A 21,754-nucleotide genomic window follows, 5' to 3' on the forward strand; every position below is an offset into this window, starting at 1 on the left:
CTTCAAAAATTTTCAACTAATTTATCATTGAAAATGAAAATCTTTAGCCTTCTTTCCATTCGCAATGCAGGAAATTCTTCACACATGAAATTCTTATTACAATCGCATTACATACGCATATTGTGCATTTCAAATGAATTTATACGTGAATATGGTTGGAAAAAAACCCCAACTAATATATATAAAAGAACATAACACCCTGTGGAAGATAATCAGTTTTTATTGCTCCAGAGACGAATCATAAGTGATTATGCGGTTGTGGAATCTCTGCAACCAGGTCCATTCAATCAGTGAGCGTATCGAACAACAACCATTTCGCGGTCATTTATTCATCGACAGACTTTCTCCTTCTGTCTTATCCCAAGGCCATGGTCACTAGCCAAGCAATGAAGTTAATGATGACCCTCCCGCTCTGCTGTTGCTATTATTACTCCCACATAGACAAAGACAAATATTACATTCGTCTCGAAAGCGCTGAAACGTTCGATACAACACCGAATATCTATCAGTAATGCATTTTTCACATTTTTCGCTATTGACGGAAACGAAGGCAACTGACGGAAACTTTTTGGAAATTGCCGAAAATGGTTTTATAAATTTATTTGAAAAGGTGTTTCAAAAAGAATCCATAACTATTTTATTTTTATACATGCGATAAGTAAAAACAAAAGGTTATGGCTGATTAAAATCATCTGGAACAATGGTTTTAAAGTCAACAAGCAATTTTCAAACGCTTTTTTCAGATTAATTTTTTTGTTATTTTATCCTATACGAAAGTAAATTTCTGAAAATAAATATTCAAGATATTCTCATGAAAATTTCCAATAGACCATTCCAGATAACATTACCCGTGCAATGTACTAGGATCTCTGTTATAGGTTTAGAAATTCGATATTTTACAGCTGTTCGAAAAAAAAAATACGTTTTTTTTTGTGAAAATTCAGGTATTGTTTCACGAAAACTGCCATTCTTTAGAGAATATTTTTTGTGTTTATATAATATTCAGAGAATATTTTAAAACCTTTAGTTCATTGCACAGACAACGGCCACAGCAACTTACAGTATCAAAATTATCTGAATAAACGCTGTATTTTTGAATGTATAATGCCTGGCGTACGTACTGAAAATAAGATAATTTTGAGAACATAATATAAAACATCTCTAAAAGTTGTAGAAGTATTCCAGAAGTCTCTCACTGGATTTCACTGTTTTATATACGATATTATTATTATTAAGACCCCGACATGCTTTGTGAAAACCACACTGTTTTTTGAAAAAAAAAAATGCCCACACGTAGTCAAGTTGCCCTAAAAAAAGCCAAAAAAGAAAAAACCTTGCCATTCACTCTAATCACAGTCATCGACGAAAAACGTAGTCATGTGTGAACGCATTGAACGGAGACAAGAACCTATTTATGAAAAAAATCACATATTACATAAAATAGGAATGCAGGTCTATACTGCCCTCACGCTGAACCGTTCTTTAGAAAGATTGAGTCGATTGCCCCCCCACCACAATTTTAGAAAGCCCGGTCGTGCTTGCACAATTTTTTTTAACGTTATTTTAATGGTTCGAGCTGATGTAAAGGCAGAAGAAACATCGCATTAACCGATATTTCATTGTATCCGGATTTTTTCATAAGCGTGCAAAACTTACTGAAATAATCAATTACGTTGTAAATTATTGAGAAATTAATTCCTCGGATGAAAAAAAAAATGAGAAAGTGAAAAAATGTGAAGAAAATTTGTAGGTGTAGTATTCGAAGTCAAAGATAGATAACGCTAAAAAACGAAACTAATTTATTTTAGTACGCAGAAATACTGAAATCGAAAATGATGTAAAACGGAATAAATTCGGCAAAAAAAGTTATTAACCGATATTTCAATGCATCAAATTTTTCTATTATTCAGCACACAATTTCATAAACTTCATAAAAAATAGTAACTTACAGCAATAATTTTCCCAAAAAAAAAGAGAGATAAAACACATAATCCTATAATATGCATCAATTCAGAAATTATTGCTTTTTATACCAGCAACGGATGGCGCTAACAAAAACACTTTTTTTTTGCCACGCGCGTCAATACATATTTTGTTCGCTTTTCCAATTTCTCAACCAAATCGTGCATAAATTTTACATATGGCTGTTAGTTACTTAAATAAAAAATTTGAAAAAGTTCCAAGATCCTCCCCTTTCCCCAATTAACTACAATGATGAAAAAATGAGACTGAGGGCAATCGACCTATTGAGCTAACACGTTAAAAACTCAAGCCCTTCCTTTTTATACAAATACAAATACAACGCTACAACAGGCAAAATGCCCAACGAGGTGGCTGAGAAAAAGATATCCATAATAGATATAGATGTCATATATTTCAAAAATACAGCAACCCAATTAAAAATGCAATTAAAAACAATATATATATACATGATAAAATATTATATATCCAATGCCCATAAAGAATACTTATGGTTGTCTTATTCTAAGTATGGAGAGCTTCTAGAATTACCCCAACATGTGTATCGTATTTCTTTTTAAACGCGTCGATTGTATTAAAGTTTACTACCTCCAGAGGTAAGTAGAAAATACGGGATGTATGTCACCGCATACTGAGACTAATTTGTATAGCGATTTGTAAAATTATACCCCCCCCCCCATCAGCGGCCCCTGCATTATATACACACAATATGTTCAGGCATGAGACAATTCGTTAGAAATTCACTAAAAGAATGTTTATGAGGTCCAGTGTGTACGGTTTATTAGCAGTAAAAGGTGGTTGCCCACGTAACTGCAAGCTTAACAAGCATGCGTATGCAATCTTTTTTTTTTTTGGTTCGAGCATGCTTGAGCGCGTGTAGGAGAATTTCGTACAATCATTTTGACTTGTGCGATCATACTTAGCTGCTTGAAGATTGAATAAATTTCAATTGTGCATGCTTGCACAAGCCGCGCTTGCGCAAGCAAAATTGAGGGTATGTACCGTGCAGACTACCTGCACGAATCCTCTCTCTTCAGAAAGGTCTGTTAAGGGTATAAGTATTTTTTGTTTGAGTTTTTATTCCGTACTAAAAGACGAAGGCAACCAAAGCAAAAGCATCATCGCTGGAGCTCGACAAATTAAAAATATAAACTAGTTCTTGGCAGAGGCGTACGCAGGTGGTTGCTCGGGGGGCGGGGGGGGGGCGTGGCAACCACGACTCAGACCAAAAAATCATGAAAAAATGTAATAATCCGGTGAAAAAATTGAAATATCGAAAGAAAATTCCCTTTAGCTGTTACCTGCGACATCGCTCGCGGGGATTTGGTAATCGGAAAATTGTTCTGTAATGATTCCCCCCCCCCCCATATAACATTTGGTACCTACTTGGTGGTTAAATTTTTATAAATCCCGTGTCGTAGTGATTCTCTGTATTATAAGATATGATATACAAATATACAAATACAACGCCACACAGGCAAATTGCCCAACGACGTGGCCGACTTAAGAACATCATGGATCCCCGAGCCATTTTTTGGAGGCCCTACCTACTACTGCTACACCACACATGCACCCCCCCCCCCGCGGAACCCCCCAACGAGCCGGTACATGCGGGAATGTGCGTGTACGTGTAGTGCAACCTGACGTAAAGTTTGTTTCTGTGTAATGCTTGTTATGTGTAGTACTGTCACTATATAAAAATTTCATATTTATAACTTCTGCTGTTTAGACTCAGCGCCATGTAATCTTTAAACAACCCGATGACCCCCCTTAGATGCTGAATTTTGAAATATCCCTTTTCAGTGTGAGTCTCTCATTACAAATTAAAACTACTGACCTAATTTCATATTTATAGCTTCAGCGGTTTTGGAGAATTGTGTTCTCTCTATGTAACCTTTGAACCCCCCCCCCCCATGACAACTTCCCTAGGAGTCAAATTTCATAAAACCCCTTATTATGTGAGTCTTTGCATGATAAAATGAAAGTATTGACTAAATTTCAAATTTATAGTTTCAGCGGTTTCGGCTAGGCGTGATTTCTCTGTAAAACATTCCACCCCCAGGGTCGAATTTCAAAAAACCAAGTCAAAACATACTCAACTGGCACATTTCTTTTTGGTTTACAAAACAATTTTTCATACAAATTCGAGAAAATTCATAGATAAACAAAGGAGAGGGAATATTTATGATTTTCTCAGATGGAACTGATTCATAAATTGTAGAGAAAGAACAATAAAAACTTCAAAAGCGGTATACTGTGTCCTATTTTCCCCCTAATCTCAAACTTTTCAGGTCCGTTGATCCCTGAGGAATTTCATATAAATCTCATCTCATCCAAATTTCAAAATGGCACACGCTTATTAAGAATCACTCTTGTTACATTCCATTAAATATAATTTCACCTCTAAAATATTCCGTGGCATCAACTTTGGGAAACATTACTTTAATGTTTGGCAAGAGTCTTTCGAATTACACACAGCAATAAAACTATTGCACTTTAAACTAAGCTTATTGAAACTTTAGAAAATTTGAATAATTTATAAAGTAGGATCTTTTCACAATATAGATCCCCGTATAATAAAAATAATAAATTCCGAAAAATAATATAATTCGGAAAATTCTTTGTTTTGTTTTCTCATTCATCCGCTGCTACCCCGGAGGCGCTGCAATCGGAAATATCGATGGCAGCAGCAGCAGTAGCGCGTCGTGCAGCAATCATCTCATCCGCGCGCTCTCTCTCTCTCTTTACTCGCTCTCACTTTACCCCGTGCACTGTTAGTCCCTCGAAAACTATGCTAAAGATTGCGGGGCTTTGCTAAGAGACATATAGCAAAAAGGAAAAAAACGAACCAAAAAATAAAAGGAAATTGATAGAAATCGGGTAAAATTGGAAAAATAAAATCCGTAAAAAAAATAAGTCCCGGATTCGTAAACCGAAGCAACAACAAAAGTTTCGTCCCGGATTTTTTCCGACAAATATTTTCAATTTCTGATCAGGAGAGAGCGGAAAAAAAAAATCCAGGACCATGGAACTTGTCCCGTTCGGTTGAATTTTCGGAACTTTCTTACGAGACATAGTTTATGGTGTTTATGTGTGCGTGTGTGCGCGAGTTTCGTGTGTATACTTGTGACCAAAACAGAGGCCCAACCAGCACTTTTTCCAGGACATAAAAGAGGGAGAGAGAAAGAGAGAGAGTAAAACTGCAGCAATGGGACAACCTATCCCCGGACAGTGAAGTGAATTGCGTTCCTCAGAAAGGATCGTCCCGGCCAGGATCTGCATCAAAGTTTTCTCTATTATTACCATTTTGGAAATTGGTAGGAAAAGTTGGATTCCATCGGAAATTATCTGCATAATCCGGATATTTCGTAACGATTTGGTTTGTGTTTCCGTTCCAGGACTTTGAATAATTTTTTGTTCATTTATTTTTTTTTCAATACCTACGCAAGCGTGGATAATTGATAATTATTTGTTTTTTTTTTTGAGTGCGTTTTTCTGCACTATTGTGGAAGATTGTGATTAAGGATCTGGAAACGGGTGAGTAAAAAAACATTTCACGGTGATAATATTTTAACTTTTTGTTTGAAAAGTGATTAATAATTTAAGAATTTTAACGCCTTTAATTACAAATTATAGATGATAATTTATATGTTTTATGATTTATAACTGACTATTTTTACGTTACTGGTTCGAGTCTGCCAGCAGTGATACCATTATATCAAATTTTTCCCATCAACACTATTGATATCTATAATATTGAAAGAAAAATTTATCCCAAATACAAAATTATTAACCATTTAAATTATTATTTAGAAAAATTTTTGTATTGAAGAATTATCATTAAAAGAAATATTGAGTAGGAAATGAAAAAGATAAATGATATAGGAATTTTAACGCTTTAATTTTCATCAAGAATTTATAGTTCACAACTCTTAAGTTACTAGTTAAGTTCTGTCAGTGGTGATATCGTTACTTCAAAATTTTCTGTCAATTGCATCGATATCAATATAAGTAACGATATAAATAATATTAATAGAGAAATTCATATTTAAATATAGCGTTATTAACCATTTAAAATTATTATTTAGAATAATTTTTGGATTGAACGATTATCATTTAATAAATTGTTGATGAGAGCATGAGAAGTGGCCTTAGCTAATCAAAAGAAAGTTTGCATAATAATTTATTAAGTAAATGAAATAATGAATAACGTATAAGATGAATATCTACAGGGAAAATCTAAAAACTAGGCCCGTTGTGGGAAGTAATAACAAAGGTGTCTGGTTTTTCCGATTTTTCAGTGAATATTCGTCTTAAACCTTATTTTCCCGTTCAATTTATCAGACAAAAGGAATTTATCTTCATTCGTAAGTTCATATTTGAATTTTAATTGATTAAAACCCTAAGGGGTGAAGAAATTAGGGATTTTTGGGAATTAGATGGATGTTTTATAAGGGAATAATTTGCTAGAAGAACATTTTTCAATCAAAAATATCTCTTACGGAAAGAAATGGACAGCCATTGGAATTTACCAGAACAAATCGATTTCCACTCACAAATACATGCAATATTTTTTGTGAAGAAAGTATTTGGAAACGGGATCTAGAATAGAGGAAAAAAATTCATCTGAACCTTGATACCTTTATTTCTGTCGTGATAGAATTTCTGAAACGAATAAAATTCCGATTGTCTTGAAATATAACAAATTTTCGATGTCATAGATCACATGAAATATTTTAGTATTTTCAATCATGTGACTAGGAATTTTAGTATTTTCAACTTGTAATGGCTTTGGTGCTCCAAAAATGCTGAATTTTCTCTTTAATTAATAACTTATAGAAACTACAAAAAATTACATCTTTTGAGATTACACCTGCTTATTTTTGTGAAAACAAAAATACCATAACGGGTAAGTTATTCAAAGATTACTCAAGGGGACTCTTATGATTAAACAGACTTATACTCTCATACTGCGAGTAATTTTTCTCATAGCAAATCTACTCGGATATTTCAAATACTATTGATAAAAATCTACGTATTCGTAAATAACTTTATATTTCAGTTTCTAATCGCATGGTATAAGATAATTAAGTATATTTCAGGAAATTTTACGCTGATTTTCCATCATTCGCAATACTACTGGAGAAAGTATTTGAAACTGATAAAATTTTATTTAATGGCATTGAATAAATTTAGATAAGTACCTTAATTTAGTCAATCTTTATGAATGAGAAATAAAAAATACACTAAAAATGTTGAGTATATTTTAAACATTTTTTTCATCGTTCGAATTATTTAAAATTTTTACAAATAGTCAGTCATCCAGAGTGAAGGTTTAGACCACTATAATAAGCACATGGTAATTTCTGCAATATTTCAACAATATTAATGCAGTGTTTTTTTTTTTAAATCGTAGTCACATAATCTGCAAAAAATTCAGTTTGAGAAAATAACATTCAAAATTATTTGCTTGAATACTTCAACACTTTGCTTCAGAAATTTTAAGCGAAGCAATTTGTGATTTATACAAAAAAATTGCATTTTTTCGTTCCCGACAAAACGAAATATTTTTAAAACCATTTGGAAAAAAAAAAACGATTTTTTTGAAGCCCCTTAAGTCTTGGCGCGCCCGAGAAACATTCAAGACATTTATTACGTACGGGAAAAAATTCATTTCAGTCGAAAAAAAATCAAATAGCATTGATCACGATACACATAGAATTTATTGATTTGGACATCTCTTAATTCAGTTTTCCTTGCAAGTTTCCTTAATTTCGATTCCCCGTTTGGGATAAATTGGTATCAGTTATGATGACATCAAAAAAATACTTTATATGGAGTGACTATAAGAAAAACCATTTATAATAGTTGCAATCCAAATAGATGATGATTGAATACAACATCTAAATTTCTTCGATAGACAATGAATGACCAAATAAGACCTATGACGATTCCGTCGTGGAGTAAAATAAATAAGACAAAAATCAATTTCTGAAATTTTATGATAAGTTTATTATCCGTAAGATTACTGGAGAAAATAGATAATGCTGATAAAAAACTAATTTTACAGCATTAAATAAATATAGATAAGTACACATTAATCTAATAATTTTCGAAAATACATCAATCTAATGAATTCGAAAGACAATGGATGACAAAATGACTTATGGTGATTATTCCATGAAGTAAAATGAAGACGATAAAAACGAGTTTCTTAAAACTTTATACCAAGTGCACCATCCGTAAGAGTTTCCTCCAGTTAATGCTGATAAAATTAATTTTAAGGCATTAAATAAATTTAGATAAGTACTTTAATCTAGTTAATTTTTATCAATGAGCTATAAAACTATACAAAAAATTTTGAATTAGTTTTTTTTAACACGTTTTAAACTTTCAACTTTTTTGAAAATATAAAATGTACAATAGTCAAAAATCTAGAATGAAAGTTTCAAACTAATATAAACATGAAAAATTTTGCAATATTTCACCAATGTTGATGCAGTATTTTATGAAAAATCGTATTGGACACCGAGCGAGGGTTACATGGTCGGTCTAGATAATGATGATTAAGATCATACGGACAAGCTCCAAAAACCACAATTTGAAGTACATCAGCTTGAAAGTTATTTTCTTGAACAACTATATACAAACACTTTTAATTTTTCTTTAATTTCAAGTGAAACAACTATTGATGACACAAATTTTTCATTTTCGTTTCTGACAGAGTTTGAAGTAGGTTCACGCTCATTTTCAAAGAAATTTGTGTAAGCTCAATTTTTTGAAGCGTCTCAAAGCACCCCTAGAACATTCAAGACATTTATTATACAAAGAGGAAATAATGAAACAGCATCGATCACGATATATACAGAATTTATTGATCTGTACATTCTATAGTTCAGTCTGTAAGTTTTCCTTTTTCGAGCCCCTACATATGGACAAATTGGTGTGGGTGTGACTGTACTTACGCCAAATAATAGTTTATAGAGAGCAACTACCGTCTATAATGTAATACTTACAGTCCAAAAAAAAAATGATGAATGAGTATAACACCTGAATTTCTTCGAAAGACAATGGATGACCAAATGACTTTTGATGATTCTTCCATGGAATAAAATGAAGATAGAAAACCAGTCGAAAGAGAAAAGATATGAATGATGACGATGATATATATATATAGAGGAAAGATGATTGAAATAAAAACAGCGAATGAAAACATCAAAAGAAAGATATGAAAGGGAAACACGAAAAAGCCTGAAAATGAGATAATACAGTGGGGAAAGATAAAACATCAAGTTAGAGATAAGAACGAATCTCGCATCCAAAAGGAAAAACATAAGAAAGAGGCCATTCGCACTGCAATCAATCAAATGCTTTTAGTCCGGGAAGGGACCGTCCCATGGGACCAATGTGTTTCTCCCTCTCTACACCTTACCCGTTTTCCTGGACAATCAACAGGGGAAGACAGAGAGATCAGCCAATGAACTCTCCATATCCTATATTTGATCAATAGATAACCTAAAATCACGTTACCCCGTGTGCATAGTAATAACATTGAACAACAAAATTTGACAAAGTTTCTGCGTCCCAAACAAAAATAATCATTTCTTAAGTAATTCGGTGTGCTGAACACGAATTTGACCATAAAAAAACTGTATTGGCTACGATTTTCGTCTGAAATCGCATATTTAATACACGTATAATAACACAATACAATAAATGCATTGGAACAAAACATAAGTACGGTATATAGAAAACAAATTGAAAAAATTTACAGAAAAACAACGCAAATATATATAGAAACATTTGCCAATATATTGCCACAACATTGATGTACAAAGAAAAAAAAACAAAACAACAACAACAACAACACAGCACAAATACTTAGAGATGCAAAAGAAAATTTCATAGAAACGCATATGTGTTACAGCATAATACAGTGAAACCTCGATGTAACTGTACTCTGTGGAACAAGAAAAAATATCGTTGTAGAGAAGTTATCGTTACTTCAAGAGGTGGTAGGATTGTCATCAGTCGCCATTAAATTAATGCTGTTGTTGGCATCTCTTCTGAATTGGCGTTACTGGTACCACCATTAAATGCATTCAAAGCATTTATTCGCAACAAAAGGTTATAACTGATAACTAAAATTCAGTTGGTTAAAATTGGTCTACTGCACAGCACTTTTGGTGCACTACACAAAAAACAGCTTCACGGCAACTCCATTTACATTTTCGGACGGTATATACTGCAAAATATCTGTGTCATTAAACACTCTCGAAAGAACAGACACGGATGCGGAATTCAAAAAGTATATTGAAGGTGATTTTGTGAGTGAAATATAAAAAAAATCGTTGTAGCGGTTCCAAATTCTATAAAAAAAATGTGTTATAGAGGGATTTATCGTAATAAAAGGATACCGTTGGATCGAGAGTTTATTATCACACTGTTGGCAATTGTAAACAAGATTTGAAAAATTATCGTTGTTCAGGAATTTATCGTTATATCGAACATCGTTGTGCGTTAGGTTTCACCGTAGTTCATTTATCGGTGTCTGACAAGTACTTCGTTTTGCATTTCGCTTGTACTGGGCATAAGGAGCAGCTCACAAAATTGTCAGACAATAATCAGCAAGCATTGAGTTTGAGACCATTTTCCCTTCATAACGTCCTCTCACTACTTTTTCACCCTGCAGTAACGATCGTAAAGCACTTTTTAATAGTTAAGGCGACTGACTGCCTGCGAAATGACGAATTTCACAAAAATCGCTTGAAATTGCTTTTATGCGTTTATTTGAAAGTGCAGTTATTCTAGGATCCAGAACTGTTTAATTTTCAGGTCTACAATAAATGGGAGTAACGTTATTATGCGAATTATATATATAAGTAGAACGAATTTGATGCTCTTAATCTTTGAATGCGTTTTCTGAAGATTTTTGTGGTTTTTCTTTTGTTTTTTTTTCACTTCATGAAAAACTTGATTTCTCAAGATCTTTTCCAAAGATATTTTTCCTATTGTATTATAAATAGCTTTGACTGTGCAATGCACTAAAGACTAAGCGATATGTTTGAAACTTTTTTGATTTACATGATATTGAATTGAGAATATATCAAGTATTTTTTTCACGTAAATATAATCATATCTCAAAAAATTTTCACAGTATTCTAAAATTTTTTGTTCATTGCACAGAACAATAATTTGTGTGGAGAACATGTTGATACAAGTAGTAGTTTTTAGTTAGAATGTATAGCAGAAGTACTGACCAAGTAGAACAGGAGTTTATTTACTCATACAGGCAGAGTAGCCCCCAATATTTGTGCAGTGTTTCTCAGCAACATCGAGAGAAAAAAAAAAGTGAAAAAATTACAAACATATTGGTGAATACATGAGAAAATAAATAATCAAACAAAATATTACATAGAATTTGGAGGGGGGAAATAATTTGTGCAAAAATATGACTGACCGTAAGCAGGTATATTAAGATAAATGAAATAAAACTACTAATAAATATACAAAACACACATTACGAAGGTTTTTTTTAACAGCTGATTAATGAGAAGATGAATTTAGGAAAGAGAGGAAATTCAACTGCTATCGTGGGGGAACCGAAACCCCACGTCCTCTCACTTGCCGGGTGAACGCACTAGACTACTAAGGCAAAGGAAATTTCAATCATTCCTTAGAGCTCGTTTGCACTGAACGGGACTGTCGTACATTGACGGTCGGACCTCATTCAGGCCAAAGATCACAATTACTGACCCTGTCACCAGACGGCGATGTATCCGAGGATGATGTCACTTTCCGGTACCCGTATGGATAGCGGAGAGTGACATCATCCTCAGAAAAAGCACATTATTAAATAAAAACACAGGAGAATAATATACAATGAGATAACAGCTCTTATGAGCCACTGGGCGCACGTATAATTTCCCCCCTAGTCATTGGGTTCAACTATCCATTCTTCATGGGGAGAACGACGCGAGTGATTTGATACTTGCAAGCACGGAGCAGGGGGGGGGGGTCACTACTATTACTGTTAGCTAACTTTTTCCGACACAACCCTGCCTTTGCATCAGTCCGGGGTTGTGAGAGAGGTTCTATGTATCTATCTTTACGACGAGCCACTGTGGTGGTTGAGTGGTCATAGTGACGGACTCGCATCGCGAGAATCCGGGTTCGAACCCCACCGTCACCACTGTGGTGGTCGGCTGAAGTTGGTTTCTTGTGGCTCCCAACTTCCAGGCACAAATGCGAGCCGATCTCCTAATTAGATAGTCTCGCCACAGAGAGCAACAGGCCTACAACGATAAATCATTCAATCATTACACTTCACGCATAGTGAGAAAAACTGGTGGCAGATGGCAGCATTATACACATAATACGCATTTACACAGAAACAAACTTCATGCCAGGTTTCACTACACGCACATTCCAACATGTATTAATTCGTTAGAGATTACGCAGAGGAATATGGGCGAGATGCATGTGTTCAGTAGTATCTATGCAATGACAATTAGCAGTTAGAGTAGGTGGCTGCATTCAATAAGAAAAGATTGGCAAAAATAAATAAACAAAAAATCTGTGTGAAGAACATGCTGATACGAGCAGTAGTTTCTAGTACACAATGTCTAGCAAAAGTACTTACATATGCCAATTTCACAAATAAAATTGGCAATGAACCTTTTTTTTTTGTCACAACTATTAATGAAATAATATTATTTTCAAAATTTTATATCATATCCATAGCCAAAACCGCATTCGTTTTACCAAAAATGACTTTTTTTTAGAACAAAAAAGTACCCCGAGAAGTCACAGGCAGTCGATAATAGAGCGATATTTCAAAAACAAGAGCCAATAAAACATTTTCATGGTGATATTCATGTCCAGCAGGGGAAAAAACTACATTCGGAATTGTAAATTTTCATGTCGGACTCAATTTGATTTTTACATATACCCCACGCAATTTTTTTAGATGATTACTAGAAGTTATCGAACCGACTATTGTATTAGAGTTGAATAAATAGCTGGTTGAATAAATAATAAATGCCGGAAAAAATATTGACCTTCATATATCGATTGAATATTTTATGGTTTATCTAAAAAAAGAAGATTTTTTGTTTGAGATGAGTCAAGTCTGTGCAAATATAATTTTCCGCGGTCTGTATTTGACTTCGCCGAAGCTGCTCATATCATAAGAAGGGTTTTCACGGTCAAATATTTGATAGCTGATAGTATTACGAAGCTATTTCGAATCTATATCTGATAGGGTTAACTGTCCGATTTTCTCGTTGTACACCATAAACGCGTGGAATGTGGTTCTTGGGGATTATATTGAAGCCGTAAAATAGTTCTGTGGATTCGATAAGTTTTATTTATTTGGTTCTAGAATCAATGTCAAGTATGATTTGTTTCTTTGAGTCGAAGTTTATGGGATTATAAAATCAATTTATTGCTTGACTGTGTTCAAAGTTTATGAAAATACGATATTTTCATATTAGTACTTGTATAAATCGAGCAGCGATCCATAATTAGATGAGAGAAGACCACTATAACTTCTTATGTGGGCAGCGTATTATATTTTTCTTAGGGTTTTTCCAAGGAAATCGTTTGTATAGGGGGTGGTTGAATTTTTAAATATATTTGAAATATTTTTTAAGCGGGCATTCGTTTTTTCAAACACCTCGTTTGGGTAGTTTGAGTACTGTGGTCCTCATTTTTGTATATGTATTAAAATTAGAACCTGACTTTAATTTGAGACTTCTTTGACCAAATAATACACATTAAAAACTCCCTCACTACAAGGATAAACGATTTTGGATTTTTCAACGAATACAGTATACATCGTTTCAATTTGTGACCTTGAGCAGGGTCGTCGGAAGTGATTTGAACCTGCGGGGCTCGTCTTCTGCTTAATGTAGGAAATTTTGCCTCACCCTAAGCGGTTTCTTTCGCTCTTACATGCATGTAGTAGAAACGATATATGTGTGAAATAAAAGAAACCATTAAAACTGGAGTATAGAAAGGAAGAAGGGAAACAAAAAGCAACTCCAGTTGATAGGGTCACTAGAAAGCATCGAAATGATGAAGACAGAGGAAAGAAAACACAGAGAACTTACCGAATTCCTTCCACTGGCGTTTGGGCGCAATATTACGTCCGTGATCGTGAAGGCGTTAAACGAGAGACAGTCTTGTGCATTCGCACCTCGCAGTTCAAGACTGGACTTAATGAGAAAGCGAGGAGGGAAACATAATGAATGAAATTTCAGAAACATTATTATTTCACGAATAACATATTTTTGAATTGAAAGTCACTCAATCCAATTCAAAAGGATAGAATTTTGGAAATGAAATTTGATTTCCTTTAAGGTTTCTACGATTGTTCTAAAATAATCAAATTTCCAGATTTTGGAGGAATTTATAGACTCGATTATAGGAAGCAATATGTTGATATTTAGGCGAAAGGCTTTACTTTTAATGAACTATCTGTGTGTGTGAAGACGCTTCAGCTCATTTATCCTCGAGAGGATTTCCGTTTCATTTCATAAATGGCGTTTAAAACGTCGGTTGTGTGGCAACAGCCGCGTCTCGTGTTCTAATGCTTCCGGGTATGATCCGATTAACGGAATTCATAAGAGGAGAGAGCTTCAACCTACAGTTTTCAGCTCACTCGTGCCATTGAAAAAAAAAAAAAACCACCCAAAAGGTTATCAATCAAATACGTTAAATAACGTTAATAAAAGGACGACGTTTTGTTCATGAAACGCTCCGAAAGCTTTCATAATGTCCGATTGTTATACTTGAAGGCTAATCGCTCTGAAATGAGATTGATGTATCAGGATACTATATCAAGCGATAGTTTCGTGTCTTCTTTTAACCGGAAAATGCATGCACAGAATCGGTAACCGGAATACACAATTATTTTACATCATTTGTCATTAGAACTGTTTTTTTTATATTCATATTATACTGATTTAGGAATAAACAATCAGGCTAATAATTGAATTGTATTAGGTACACTGTACGTTGTGTGGACAAGATATTCGGCATCAGTTTGAACTTGATGAATTGTTTTTTTTATGCTGATTGATTTGGGCAAAAACATCAACAAAGAGAAAGTCTAGAATGTAGTATTTATACAGGGTGCATATATAGCAAACACGGGGTATGGTATTTTAATGGCAAACCGTTCATCCTAGAGGCATACTTCGAGTTAGAAAATGTTTTCAAATAACGTGTAGTATTCAGATATGTCATTCATGTTGCAAGGGGTTCTGTAGTTACTTAAATAAAAAAAATTCACATTAAGAGCATCATGGGCCCCCGGGCCAAGTGATATTTCTGAGGCCCTACGAGGCAAATTCCTGAAAATTTCAACCTAATCTCATTTTTGTGAGGCCCCTTTTCTCTTGAGGGTCCATGCTTTAAGACGGCACTGCCCATGTGCTCCAAAACCCAATTAGATACGTTGTTTTGCACTGTCTCTCCTCATGACAAACTAAAAAAATTCCACGTTTTCGAGTGCAATATTCACTGAGATATTTTTTCACTTAGAATGACGGAGGAAAGTTGGGGGAAAACAGCGTTAAATGCTTGTCAAAGGTTTCTTCCGCCTTTAATGCTGTTTTTTCCCAACTTTCCCGTTTTTTGAATTTGAATATCTCAATGAATATTGCACTTGGAAATGTAAAATTTATTTTGTTGGGATCAAGAAAGACAGGACAACAACTGTTTAATTAGGGTTTGGGGCACACGGAGACCATGAAAAGTTAATTTTTTTATTTTAATAACTTTACAACCCCCTTTCAACATGAATGAAATATCTGAGTACTTACTTGGAAACTTTTACTAATTGGAAGTGTACCTCTAGTATCAACGGTTCGCCAGTAAAATGCCATACCCCCTGTTTGCTATACACTTTGTACTGTTTATAGGATGGAATGTTCAATGTATGTTAAACTGTCAAAGACCGAAATCAGCTATTTCGCGAATTAGCCGGATCAGTTGACCCAGGTAATATCCGAGTTTTGGGCTTTCGCCGGACTATGGCCGGGCTTTGGCTGGGTCCTTTGTATCGATCCCTACGATATCGATATCCCGATTCCTTTGATCGTTAGGGTTGACATAGATAACCATAATAATAATAAATGGGCATCATTATCACAAAAAAAAAAAAAAAAAAATACGCCAATATCATGATGACCCCGAATCGTAGTCGTAAAATAGTTCTGTGGATACAATAAAATGCATGTATCTGGTTTTAGAATCAATTTTTAGTGTGATGATCCGTTTCTTTGAGTCGAAGCTAATGGGACTTATAAAATCAATTTATTGCTAGACTGTGTTGAGACCTTATGAAAATACGATATCCATCATAGGGAATCGATGTATAGGTATGATCGATAAATAGAGGCCTTACAAAGCCCGGCGAAAGTCCGAAATTTCAACATTGGCTGGGCCAACTGAGAACTGGTCGATTTCAGGCTTTGGCATAACACATATAACTGAAGTTTGCGTGTTTTGAGTTGTCTACAGCTTTTATTACCCACCAGAAAACTATAAAACTGCAGGAATAGTCTTACTAAAGAGATAAGAAAGAAGTTAGGGGAAGGAAAAACAAATCAGTTCCGATGCTTACCACTGAATGATGTTTTCGATGTTAATTGTGGTGTATATGTTTATTTTTTTGGACACATGTAACCAAACTGCTCTAACTTCATTTGTGGGCAGCGTGCCTAGAAATCTTCAGAAGAACCATTTCCTTTCCTTCACTAAAGTGTATGACTGAGAGCCTACAAGAATGTGCTTTGCTGGTGGAATGCGTTTACAAACATTGTGATCCCGCACCAAAATCTCTAAAATTTTTTGTCTTTAAAGAGGCTTCGAAAATTCTCTCAATCTCTTCATTAAGACGTTCTTGAGAATTTTCACGATTTTCTGATTGGTAGTTACGGATATAAACAGCTCAGAACACGCCAACCTTTAATATACTTTCAAAACCATTCTATTGTGCATAGAGCACATATTTTTCGTTAAAAAAATGTCAATATTTTTTTAAAGAAAAAACAGCTTAATCACATTATTTTTTTCTTTCACACGACGGATTTTGATAAAATTAATGGGTCAGTGCTCAGTTTGCGAAATATGGCCATACTTCAAACTTGCCTTGTCAGAATCAAGGTTTTAGAAGACAATATTGTTATAATGCGACTTATTAGTATGTTTGGAAGCTTGAAGCTATCTCAATAACTTCTCTTCGTGGAAAGCCATCTATTACAGATTTTACTTCCCAACTAGTAAACAGGAATTTCGAAATCATGAAAATATCGAGCACAAGGCCTGTTAGTCCTTTTGACCACTTCTTCCCGAAAAGTTTTTTGTTATACGCAGGGCCGTCTTATCATGGGCCCCCCAGCCAAGGGATTTTTCTGAGGTCTTACCAGGCAAATTCTTGAACATTTCAACCAGATCTCATTTTTGTGAGGCCCTTTCCTCTTGAGGCCACCCTGACCATGTCTTAAGACGGCACTGGTTAGACGGGGCAAATTCAGTGACGAACAGTGGATAAATCAAGGATCACTACTGAAGCGTACATGTACCTAGCGCATGTGTATTTGGGGAATTCAAAACAACTTTGTACATGCCGGAATGTGTATTCTGGGGGTATGTGTGGCCCCAACGTGCAGGACTGAAAACACTCTATCGCAACAGATGTATCACGATCCTACCTCTGTGTAAATACCATAGACTAAAGATATAAATAGACCGCGCACGCTATTCACAAAACTTGTCGAACGTGAAGAAAAGATGAGCTGTATTGTCGGGGGAAGAACAGGTTCTGCGCTATTACATTTGGCTCGTTTTCGCAGAACATAGTGATTTCGTGTTTGTGCTAGGATGTTGCTGTAACGAAATTTGACTCGATCGAGTTGATGAAAACTTTCCTTCATTTGTTCAATGAATTTCATTCATTCTTTTGTAAAATATTTAGGGAATGTGGGATTTAAAAAAAAAATCAATTCTATACAATATAAAAAAATATTGAAAAACGAAATTGTTTTATTTTCCAAAAGGGACAATTCCTAATAATTTAAGACTTTTGAGTTTTTAAATCTTATTATATATAACCTATCTCTTATTTCATTTATATTTTTAAATATTCTCTTCTCATTCATTTTGCCACTTTTAATTTCGAAAATTTATTTTAACTAGGGGTTATTAAAACATAAAAATTATCCTCCAAGAACATTAAAATTACTTTAATCATACATTTATATTGAGTGTATAATTATAATGCATCATATTATGTTATGTAATGTAACACATTCACACTCATACCATATTCAGTCATAAAACATTTAAATAATAAGTAAAAGTTTCATTTCTAACATTTTCTTGAAAAACCTTTTATAACTTTATCACACAAAAATGTAAACACTTACATAATATTTCAGGAATAAAATGAATTTTTCAAGAAAATTGCAATACCTCATCGTCAGTACTTTTCTAAATTATAAGAAATGAAATTTCGCGTAGCGTATATATGTAATAATTTATAGTACGTAAATGTATGTTACATGTGACATATGTGTAACCTCTTTGCTCCAGAAGTATACATATGTGAATCTTCATTTTTTTTAGGCATTAAGTAGTTTTTAGAATGATTCTTTCTTCAAGTTAACATCTGAGGTACACATAGTGACTTCAGATCTTAACTCAGATGGTCCTAATAAATATATTGACTGAATATTAATTAATCAATTAATTAATTGATTTTTCTTGTTTGAGGGTAATTTCACACGCACAACACAAACACAAATTAATCAATAAAAAAATTTCTTTTCTGTAATAGTTTCATCTCAAGCATGAAGAGAGGTAAAAATACTATTTTTAGAGGTAGTTATACATTTTTATGCAAAACTGCCATTGTCTAGAGGGTGCGTTTTCATTACATTCTATTTAAATAAAATATTTTCCATAAATTCCTCATTCTGAAAAGCATATTTTCTTCAAGTTGAGCGAAACTCGAATAAACTCACTAGCTCGCCAAATCTTGCGGAGACGTATATTTCAGTTAAAAGTTAATAAAACTCATTACTTCAATCATTTATTACCAAAAATTCTATTAAAACATTTAATAATGGCTCATGACATTTGAATTTTACCAAAACTTGGAACTTTAATTGAATTAAATCCAAAATGGAATCGTTAAAAACTGAGACTACGTCAGAAATTCATTGAATCGTCAATTTAATATTCCAATTTTTAATTTATAAGAAGGGGAATAAGCAAAAAAGTATTCCCTTGTGAAAGGATACTGGTTCCCCTTTCCTAAACCGTTCAGAACATCCGAAAGCTGCGCAAGTGTTGGCCATTCTAATCAAAAATAAGACAGCGCGTGTAGATCATCATAGGAATAGCCATAAGGAAAGCATTGAAAGCGAGATTCCCTGACCAGCCTTTTGACCGGAGTCACGTGACTCCGGATCTTTGCTTCACATTGTAACCCCTCGCGCGCTCTCTACATTATTCTTACTCTGTGGTAAATACTGGTGTCGTTCTCATCGTAGACTTCATAGCAAAGACGCCCTTCGATAAGGATTCCATGTAAGGTAGTATAGGAAATATCAACCAAGGATCAGGATCACAAGCTCTTCATAAAGTGCATGAGCTGAAGATAGATTTGTGATGCTGTAAGACGATCTGTGATGTATTTCAGTTACCTGGAAACTAGTTCCTTGCTTGAAGTGCAAGCAATTTAAAACTGAACAGTTTCACTGACCAATGTACAATCTGCGTGACCTTCATCTTCCGCAGGAATGTAGCATTCTTATTTACCAAAATAACCATGTAATTCACAGGCCTGAAACAATGACTGACAATCATGATGGAAGAAGCAGCCACACATCTGAAATGACCCACGAAATTCCCGTATTTGAACCTGAAGGAAAATCTGTGAGAATAGATGGAACAACAGGCCAAGTCACCAGAGATGAAACACCCCACAATTCTTTTATGCAACAATGAATGGCCATTTACGTATCCCACATCGAGTCCTTCCAAATCGAATCAAAACTGTGGTAAGGTCATTAAAATGCTATCAAATTACGCGGGGAATTTTATTTCCCAAAATAAATATCACGCATAATTTATGCACAAATAAAAACCCCCGTTCGAATTTTTAGAAACATTATTTCAGAATAAAAACTTTCGAGTCAATTTTTTTTGTGGATACACCACGAACTTATTAATTCATGGAATATTCACAAAGAAACGAATTTATTAATTAAACATTCGTTTATTTTTCACTTGGAAACATTTCCCGAATAAGATTAAGAGAGAACTTGGACTTCATTTATTTTTCTATTCTGTTATTAAGCTTATAAAAGAATCTGAATTATTATAAGACAGGATTATCGCATACATGGAATATTATCTTGTTAAGATACTTGAAAAATTATTCTTTAAAATTCATATTCATATTACAAGCATCCATGAATAAATTTAATAAGTTTTCCATTTTAAAATTTAAATGATATTTTTTTCTAGTGTTTGCTTAAAATTATTCGTTTGTAAAATTGAAATAAATGAAAAAAGAAATTAATCTCAAAATTGAACTGCGTTAATTATGAAGTCATTTGATTACTTTTTTTTAAAAGTAAGTTGAAGTGAAATAATAGAAATAATTCGAATTCCAATGATTTTAGTTCTTTAAATAGATAAAATATTCAAATGAGATGGAATATATACTCTATTAATATTCAAATTAAATGATTATTTCTCATGGACATCGATGCATTTATCTTGTAGCAAAAGTTTTCGGATATACAGGGCGTCCATAATTAAAAGACCCTATTTTAAAGTAGCTACAGGCGAAACTAGTCATCAGAAAATTGTGAAATTTTGTGGAGGACTTCATGAAGTGACGGGAATTTGTTTCATGTGGGGGGGAGAATTGAATTAGTTGCACATGTCGCCACTAGAGGGCATTTTATTAAGATGTGACACATTTAGGCAAACGTTTGCAATTTTAACAATTATTAAATACTTACAATTATTGCTGCTACAAAACATGTTCCACAGCTGACTGAAGTGTGTGCGGGGAGATGTTCAGCACGTGGCGTGAAACGCTGCCTTCAAGGTCAGGTAAAGTTCTTGGATTGTCACGACTTACCAGACGTTTCAAATGCCCCCAAAGTCGAATGAACGAACGCCAGAACTTGCCACTGGTAATTTACCAAAAAAAGTAGGCTTTTGAAAAATATGTGAGATGAATATTTTTATATGATTATAACTAATTTCATGATAGACTCATAATTATCATAATGTAATTTATAAATTAAGAAAAGAATCTCTCAGTTCTTGATTTCAAAAATCCAAGTAAGCCTTGTTGAAAATACGGGAAAAACGGGACATTTTATAAAAAAGTTCGGATGGCGAAAATTATTGGAATGTGTCGTAAAATGTAAATGATATGGTCACTCCTTGTATCTGGCCCCCGCGAGCTGCAGCAATACCGCATATCTGGCCTGCGGACTAAAAAGTTTGTACACCGTTGCTTTTGACCATACAGTGCATCGATATTACAAAAGTACCCTAGATGCGATGATGATATTAAACATGGCTGATTATGATATGTTAAAAATCACTAATGTTGATAAAAAACATTAATGTTTTCGAAACAAAAGAATATACAGATTCTGTCTATGCATGTTGATTGCTTATAAATTCGTTGTCATGTTAACGTGCCAAACATGGCGAAATCGTAACACGTTCAAAT

The 21,754-nt window shown here is 34.0% G+C and overlaps 1 protein-coding gene across 1 annotated transcript in view; it reads left to right on the forward strand.

Annotated features, from left to right (window-relative positions):
- Positions 1 to 4,704: 4,704 nt before the first annotated feature.
- Positions 4,705 to 21,754, forward strand: part of LOC149082209 (sodium/calcium exchanger 3-like) — a 205,517-nt gene continuing 188,467 nt past the window's right edge. The window contains exon 1 of the mRNA XM_089235726.1: positions 4,705 to 5,517. The gene's annotated coding sequence lies outside the window, so the exon portion shown is untranslated. The remainder of the gene's footprint in view (positions 5,518 to 21,754) is intronic.

Source organism: Pholcus phalangioides, unplaced genomic scaffold (assembly GCF_987345545.1).
Source record: "Pholcus phalangioides strain wild (caught in Gottingen) unplaced genomic scaffold, Ppha-v1.0 ptg000009l_1, whole genome shotgun sequence".
In the NCBI taxonomy this organism is placed as follows: Eukaryota; Metazoa; Arthropoda; class Arachnida; order Araneae; family Pholcidae; genus Pholcus; species Pholcus phalangioides.